The sequence below is a fragment of the Sinocyclocheilus anshuiensis genome, unplaced genomic scaffold, assembly GCF_001515605.1.
Source record: "Sinocyclocheilus anshuiensis isolate Anshui unplaced genomic scaffold, SAMN03320099.WGS_v1.1 scaffold914, whole genome shotgun sequence".
NCBI classification, from domain to species: Eukaryota; Metazoa; Chordata; class Actinopteri; order Cypriniformes; family Cyprinidae; genus Sinocyclocheilus; species Sinocyclocheilus anshuiensis.
In genome coordinates this window covers 3,951,357-3,960,449 of record NW_015539870.1, presented here as the reverse complement: position 1 = coordinate 3,960,449, position 9,093 = coordinate 3,951,357, and the positions used below count along the sequence as shown (strand labels likewise).

Genomic DNA, 9,093 nt, shown 5'->3' with positions numbered 1-9,093 from the left:
GGAGACTTCATTAAATGAATGAAATAACAAACCATCTTATTAGTATTTGAAAAACATTTGACTGCAAAATCAAAGCGTGTTTGTCAAGGTCAATAAGTTTCACAAATATCAGATTTGGCCTTTTTATTACAAGGCCAAATTAATTCACGTCATGTGGTGTGACTTCCCAAAAATGAATTATATTTATGAATTAATAATTTACATTATCCATAAAAAATACTTTTACCTTAAAAAATATATTGAAAAACTTTTTTGAAAATAATGATTAAGATGTGTATACATGTATTCAAGGTATAAGGAAAATATGTTACTGTTTTTTACTTGATGGTTACACCACATGACATTTTTAGAGTCAATAAATTGAAAATGACTCTATACCATTTTATGTAATTTTCTTGAAAATGGCATAAACGTTTCAAAACTACATGAAACCAACCATTCAATTTATATATATGATGACGGTATGAAAACAGACTCTACTGTCAGACAAAAAAGATGAAAGATGAAAGACAGAGAAAGAAATAAAGAAAACCCTCAACAGCCCTTCTCACAGTTGCCGTTCACTGCAGCAACTTCTCTCTTAATCAAACCACTTCCTGTCTCCACGGGGCATGGGTGCCTGACATGGGCTTCCTGTGGGTCTCTCATTAAATTAGACAGCTGCATGTCCACATCCCTGTGCAAGTACAGCTCCCATCATCAAAGACAAGGCTGACGCAAAAAAAAACAAAAAAAAACAAGGATGAACATAAAAGAGCTTCACATTTTTTCTTCATAAATGAATGATCTAAAATCCTGATCCACCACTTTCCTTTAAACTCTCAATGCTAATATAAATAATGGATGCTTCAGATTGTGTAACTGAGCGATACTGCAGAATCACAATGACTGGTGTAAAATAATTTATTGCAAGTCTATTCTACACACCAGAGCCTGTTTGTCATGATTCTTGTATCTGCTGTCCTCTTCTTCACCAGTGAAAGAAGTCATCAGCATTCCCTGGAGGGTTGCAGAGATGTCTTTGAAGAGGAACTGTCTGAACCGGCTAATTTAACAAGGTGGGATAACCAGATCGAGAAAAAGAGAGTCCACAGACGCACAAGCCAAGTCAAGCCCTGCAGTTTCACTGCTGCATTAGAGGGACGACTCCAGAGAAAGTAATTCCAGGTGTTGCTCGTGTTCAGTTCACAGAAAACAGAAGGGGAAGAGAGGCTGAGGGGATGGAAGGAGAATAACGTGGAGAAACAGGGAATGTGGGAGAGAGAGTAACAGAGCAGAAGAGAGAGAGAAAGGTGATGTCCTTCTGGGCCTCAGGTGATTCTCATTCCCCTTAATTAAGTTGGATCTCCTCATGTGCGACCCAAATCGTACCATATGGCCTGCCTTTAAAATCAACTGGAAACCGTTTTCACAACCCATTATACGACTGTTTGTGACACATTTCTGAGTGAAACAGTATGTTTAATGAGAAAATAAGTAGTGTGGGGTTTTTTTGATCAGGAATCGATTCATTTGGACAATAGAGATTCAATCGAACAATATTGATTTAATTGGACAGTATAGCTTGTTCCAATGGTTAAAATAGCAAAACGGCTAACAGTTATTCGTGTAGGTACCCAGATGCGTTTTTATAGTTAAATTGTGTTGTTAGCTTAGCAACATGCTAATTCTAAACATGAGTCAAATAATTCTATTGCTTTCTAAGATACAGCATTTTGTCATAATTCTTCTAATTATTGCCAGGCATATTGTCATATAATTCGACTGTTTTACCCAATATTTTTGTGTTATGTTTTTTATAGTTATTGAGTATCTCATTATTAGCTTAGCAACATGCTAACTCCAAACTCAGTCTGAACTGAATTATTCCACCTTCTAACATACCACATTTTGGCTTGTAATTAGTGACTAAAATGAATTTTTGCACGTAGTTAAGTGTCCACATTGCTGATAAGTTTACCTGTTGTTGTTTATCCATGTTGTGTGAAAAAGAGTGAAAAATTTAAGGGGGTCTGAATACTTTCCGTACCCACTGTATATGCTAAAACAGTCAAAATGTGTCATTAGAGAAGCACTAATTAAACATCACTGTTTCAGTGCATGATTTTGGTCCTCCAAAACTACTTAATTCAAATATTTTCGGTTCCCAAAATGCCGTGCATCACTTCTTATGACACTTAGGCTACTAGTCATTTTAAACCAAATACAAATAAAATAGTTCTAATCGAGAATCTAACTATTTTATCTAACATTTGTGTGTTATGTATTTTAATACTTATCAGAGTAGCGCATTATTAGCTTTGCAGCATGCTAATACAAAACTCTACTGAAATCAATTGTGGGTCAAATGTGATAGAGTTGTTGTGTGTGAATAGCGTTTCAAATGGTCAATTTGGAGGTTTAATTTCACTATCTAGCTTAGGTTTTGAAACGGAGCCTATTTGACAGGAAGTTGGAGGAAAGGGGTTGATGACTTCAGTGGAAAAGTTAATATATTTAAATTTTATGAAGACAAACATATTTTTTTCTTTAGAATAGCAAGCACCAATTAATCATTCACAATAAGACCAGGAATTAGAGTTAGGAATATAGATTTTGATTTAAACACAACCCTATCCTTAAACACGCCCCTTTATACACAACCACCATTCATACTCCTTCTATACCCAACACAACAAATCACATCTGAAATTATGTCAGCACTTTAAAAACACACCACGGCCTCTCATTACGACAAAATATCTGCACCTCCTTCAGTTTAAGGTTTCCGAGATCCAGCTCCAGGTGCCTCTTAATTCAAGCCACTTCATATCTACTGTGTCAACCTCAGACAGAAAATAAATATGAACAATATGCCCTCAAGTCACTTACATAGGAGGAAAATTAGAGGACACTTGTCTTCATTCCATGCAGTCTTAGAAGGACAAAGTTATGGATCAGTCATTCAGACCTCCTTTCCAAACAAGTGTTTTAATACAGCATATAATGGGTTGTGATATACATAATAACCAATTTGTTCGCACAACAGATTTGATTTGGTGTATGGAAGAATGCATTGTAAAATATGTATTTAAATGTCTAGAATGAGTGCTGACAGATTATGGTTTACCATGTAGCCAGTAGCCACACACCATGTTTCCCACATTTGAGTCACAATTGGAGGGCACTTGTTCATAAAAAATGTTCTCAACCCTGAAATCTTTACAAACAAACAAATATGCTCTTGAACAGATCTGGAACAGCAAATCCTGCCCATTTGTCCAACAAGTGGTCCTTGTTTCAGCCAGAGGACAGATCTGGCAATGGATCAATCCAGTCTAGCACTAGAATCTAGATGTTAATAGAATTTACAATATAAACAATGGCTATGTTCACAACTGCATACTGTCTTTTAATTTCTGCAGAACCTAGTATGTATATTGTGCACCATCTGCAAATTTTCAATATGTATTGAATACTTGAATGGCCAAAATGTGCAGTATACTGTACAGTAACTGTGAGGAATACTGTATCCCATAATGCATTGCTCTTGACTTGATCCTCCATTTCCTGCATGATGAATGAACATAATATCATTTGTGATTTTATTATATTTCACTACTTGATAAGAATGGCAAAAGTTAAGACTAACTTGGATTAACATGCCAATCAACCATATTAATTTCCAAGATGACTCATTATGCCACGTGATGTCATGTGACAAAAATTAACTTGTAGGAATTTAGAGGGACAGTTCACCCAAAAAAAGAAAAATCTGACACTGAATAACCTGCATATCATTTCAAACCTGTATGACTTTCTTTCTTCTGTGGAAAATAAAAGAAGATTTTCAGAAAAATTTTTATTTATCTTTATCTTTATTTTATTCATATATTTTTTGTCCATACAGTGGAAGTCAAGCGTGCTCCAAAGTTGTTTGGTTCCCAATGTTTTTCAAAATATCTTCTTTTAGAAGAAAGTAAGTCATTGTCATACATAAATAATGACAGAATTTTCATTTTTGGGTAAACAGTCCTTTTAAATGTAACAAAATACCATCTGAACTGTTTATTGTTAAATATTGCTAAATAAAAAAAATATCCACAAAGGCTTTCTTTCACATTAATAGACTATGCATCTAAGCTAAAAATAATATTTACGAGTAATGCAGTGTAACGTGTCAGCATGATTTAAATTTTCTCCTCTGTATAAAAGCTTTGTGGAAAGCCTCAATTGACCAAATGCTTCTTTCAGCCCAAAACAGCAGGACGGCTCATTGCCATAGAGATCACATACAGTAGTTGAGGACACCTTGTCACCATAGCAATCTCCTCAACAGGATGGGAGGGCTGTGTTGACAGCTTTTTAACATGAGATGGACACTAGATTCATCCTCTGGAAGCAAGAGAGCAAGATAATTGATATAAGCAGTGACTGATATAAGAGAACAGGAATTGCAGATAAATATGATGGTACTTTTTGAACATTCGAGAGCACGTAGCACAAAATAACTCACTGTAAAGGGATTTCACCACAAAATGAAATTTCTGTCATCATTTATTCACTCTCATGTCGTTTCAGAAATTGACTCAAAAATGTCAATTTCAATTTTTTTGGTGGAAAAAAATTAGATATTTTGAAGAATGTTTTTGTCTATACTAGGTCTTCACAATTTATTGAAATAAAACCGATATCACGATATGGCAGCACATATTTTTATTTATCGACAACCTGTCAAAATAAAAACTTAATGGTTTACGTTTGACAGTTTACAGTAAAATTTAAATTATTATTATTTGATTTTATTTATTTTTTATTTTGCAGTGTTTATTTTACAGTATTATTACAATATTCTCTATATTTCTTATTATGAATTAAAAAAAAATTAAATATCACAATAATTGCAATATTATAATCAATAATCACAATAAAATCATGAAAATTTGTATTTTATAGTCATATTGAATTGGTCAAAAACAGTGGGAATGTGGCCTAGGAAAGAGATTTTTTAACTCTAAATGAGGTTTTAAAATACTGAAAGTGGTTTGAGTCGGTTCTTGTAAAAAGTAAACTCGAATATGAACACCCAAATTTTCAAGTTGTTCCTAAACATTGCAGCCCTGAATGTATTTCACAATAAAATCTCAAAGAACTCAGAGTAAAAAATATTTTTGTTAGCGTGTTATTATTATTATTAACATTTTTATGATTTATTTATATTTTGCAAATGCACTCTCCAAAGGAAGATCACCCCAGTAACTCTAGAATTATGAATTCTTTCTAAAGATAGCTATTCAGGTAATCTGGTGAACATTCCTGTATTACTTCATTTCGCAATATAAATTGTAAAAATAATCTCTGTTTGAACAAGTTACAAATACTCTGCCTGCCTTCCGATATTTGGACAAACAGGCCTTTCTTCCCCAAACTCACACTACTGGCTGAGCCAGTCTTGTTATGCATGATTTCTTGGTGCTAGTGGTGCAGAAATCACACTCTTTCACCTTCAGTCTCCATTTAGATTAGAAGATTTAGATAAGCCTTTGAATTTGCATGCCAGTATTGTCAGAGAATTAGCACTGATTTGTTTCAGTGCCACATACTGTATAATAAACACCTACAGACTGCTGCAAACGCTCCGGATATTCCAAACCCAGGATAGACCAGGAAATTGTTGAACGTATTAATAAGCTTGAATGTGTGTGTGAGAGAAAGTGGGCATTAGTGCACGGAAAAAAATGAAAATCAGAGAGCAGACATTACTATTACACACTCATCATCAGTAAGGCAAAATGAGCAGAGACTGGAATTAAAATTGAGTTTTGATTTAAAGCTGCCATTGTCCAAGGAGTCTGAGGTCTAGACATGGAGTTACTGAACTCACCCAGTGTCTATTACGAATGAAATTACTACTTTAACTAATGTTACATGCCATGCTTTGAGCAATAATACCCATTATTCTGTTAGTGTAGAGGAAGCGATTCAGTTTGGCAGACGGCCCAACTGTAAAATGTAAAACGGTGTTTTTATTCCGGGGAAGTTTTGTAAGGTGTCTTAAGTTAAAGTTTTAGTGTGCGAAAATCATGTTTGGCAAAAAAGGCACTCCGTAACATAATTTTCCCTACACACACACACACACACACACACACTACAGTACAAAAGTTTGAGGTCTGTATGATTTGATGTTTTTTGAATGAAACTATTAATTTTATAGAGTAATGATGCATTAAATTGTTTAAATGTGTCCTTAAAGATATTAATAATGTTGTTTGAACTTTATATTCTTCAAAGAATTCTTAAACAGGAGTATAACAGTTTCCACAAATTATGCTTTTCAGCATTCATAATAATCAGAAACGTTTCTTGAGCAGTAAATCAGCATATCAGAATGATTTCTGAAGGGTCATGTGACACTGAAGACTGGAGTAATGATGCTGAAAATTCAGCTTTGCATCACAGGAATAGGTTATATTTTAAAATATATTATCATAGAAAACAGTTATTTTAAATTGCAATCATTTTTCACAATATTGTTGTTTTTTTGGTCATATAAATGAAGTTTGGATGAGCATAAAGGACTTCAAAAACATTACAAAAAATCTTACTGGGCCCAAACCTTTGAACAGTACTGTATGTACTTCACTTACGTAAGTTCCTGAGATATCAGAATGATCTACCAAGACTGTTCAAATCTTTCTCCTTATCGCTCATTTAACTCACCTGAACAAACTGATACTATACAAGTGCACATTCAATATTTGAAAGTCAGTTTCTGTTTAGTCACATACACTTGGGTACAAAAAGCTGCACATTTCCACTGTCATTGCCTCAGAGGAAAGATAGAGTTAATTTACCACACTATTGATCCTATAGGGCAACATGTTGTCGCACTATATGGGGTAAGTCGTCACAAATGGAACCTGCCACTAAACAGCCTTCAGAGGCTTTACAGCTCAACTAAAACAGTTATGAAACACAAAACATGAAACAGCAAAAAATGATACAAATATATGTTATACATGTGTGTGACACGGTTTAACTTTTCTTCATTACATGGCTGACTTGTCTGAAAGTTGCCTATGATTTAAATGTGTTGACTTGTTTACAAAATATGAAGATACTGTAATTTTAGTTCAGTGGACAGAATTAGAACAATAAATGCCAGTGTAAGATGGTTTACATCAACTATTGAAACTAAAACCTCTACTACAGAAAACAAGCGTTTATTTAACAAGACTTTGGACTCAAATATCTTAAGATAGGCTACAATTCTTGTAACAACTTCTTCATGTGACAACTAGCCCCAAGTGTTCTCTCGTATATATATACCATTCAATAATTGTTCATAACAGTATTCAAGTATTCATGAAAGGATGATTATATGCATTTAGTCTGCATCTGATGCCATGAGTGTGAGGAATATGGCTTACCAACATCACAGAGAAGAAGAGATGTCACAGCGTGTCTCAGTGTCCAGAGTCTCCAGAACAGCGCGCTCAGTGCTGGAACAGCATGCGGTGGCCAGTGAGCGGAGAAGCGGCAAAACCGGATCCTCCGGGCCACCCCGCCCCAGAGCTGCCTCCGCCTCCAGCGCGCACATAAAGGGTGCGTTGTTACCTGCAGCCGAAGCCGACACACTCCTGTCGCCACGCACGCTTCTCCGGGAGGAGAAACTTATTTTTCTGAAAGATTTGTTCCGTGGAGCGACAGTTTCTTCGTTTTGGCTGTATCGGTTTATTAATTTCTGCCCTGCACTCTTTTATTGCGTCTGTTTATAAAGTAGTACACCCAGATAGCCCACGCGCAATTTATGCCAAATCACACGCGCGAGAGCGCTGTTGCACTGAACATGGGGCATAATCGCAGCCTTGCTGATATTCAGTGATGTGATGTTTTTATACACTCCAAACAAAAATGGTGCTGTATAGCACTAAAAGTGGTTCATTGGCTTGTAATCATAGGGGAAACTCTTTACGTGCTATACAACATCTTTTGCCAAACGGTGATGTTATGGAGATTTTAGATATGTTACTCCACTCTCATACAGTATGTTTGCTATGAATGGGAAATTACTACAATAGCAAAAGCTGTTTTGAATCACTTTTATGCTTTTCTGAGGTCAGAAAGTCTCATGTGGGGGCCCTGGAATATTTCCTTATGGGGGGGCCTTGGGGGCCGAAAGGTTGAGAACCACGTTATCTTCAGGAAATACACTGTATTTTAATGTCATTTTTTAATCCTTTCCTCAAGAGGAAGTTAGAGAACCTTTAAAGAACTTACTGTTGTGTTCGCTTTGCATGTTTTGAAGTGTTAACTTTGAGGGACCCATCCACTTGCATTATATGGCTCATGTTTTTCTAAAAAAATCTCCATTATATACATCTGGGACGGCATTAGGGTGAGTAAATGATGAGAGAAAAGTCATTTTTGTCTGGAGTGTCCTTTTAAGAAAGCTCCGTAATCAATCCACTCCTGGTTTTACATTCAATTAACTATAATAGGATGTGTTATTTTGTATTAAATGAATCAAGCATCCTTATCCTATCAGGTAGCCTACTAAGTAACAGTTTTCTTCACAGTAACAGATTCACTGAGTTCAGGTGTCTGGACTGCTCTGTATGCGCTCCATTCATACCGGTTAACGAACAGTTGAAGCTATTCATCCCATACTGTTGAGGTCTATTTTGGGTTTTACGGTTACCCTGTTTGGATCAAGATGGTAGTGCTTTCTTGGACTAATCTGTACATAGACCTATATATATATATCTATATATATATATATATATATATATATATATATATATATATATATATATATATATATATATATATATATATATATATATATATATATATATATATATATATATATATATATATATATATATATATATATATATATATATATATATATATATATATATATATATATATATAAAGCAAATAGTTGGCAGCAAAATTTGTATGGCCTTTGTTTTTGTAAATGTTACACTGATTAAACTGGAAACAATTCACAATTTTTCTCAATCCAATAGCTAAACAGCGCCTTCTACTGGCCAGAAAACGTGACACATCCTTAAATATTTCCATCCATAAACTTTTAAGGTGTTTTGA

The 9,093-nt window shown here is 34.8% G+C and overlaps 1 protein-coding gene across 1 annotated transcript in view; it reads right to left on the bottom strand.

The window, feature by feature from the left end:
• Positions 1-7,491, bottom strand: part of LOC107685172 (chondroitin sulfate N-acetylgalactosaminyltransferase 1-like) — a 40,778-nt gene extending 33,287 nt beyond the window's left edge. The window contains exon 1 of the mRNA XM_016481685.1: positions 7,410-7,491. The gene's annotated coding sequence lies outside the window, so the exon portion shown is untranslated. The remainder of the gene's footprint in view (positions 1-7,409) is intronic.
• Between the last annotated feature and the right edge of the window lie 1,602 nt (positions 7,492-9,093).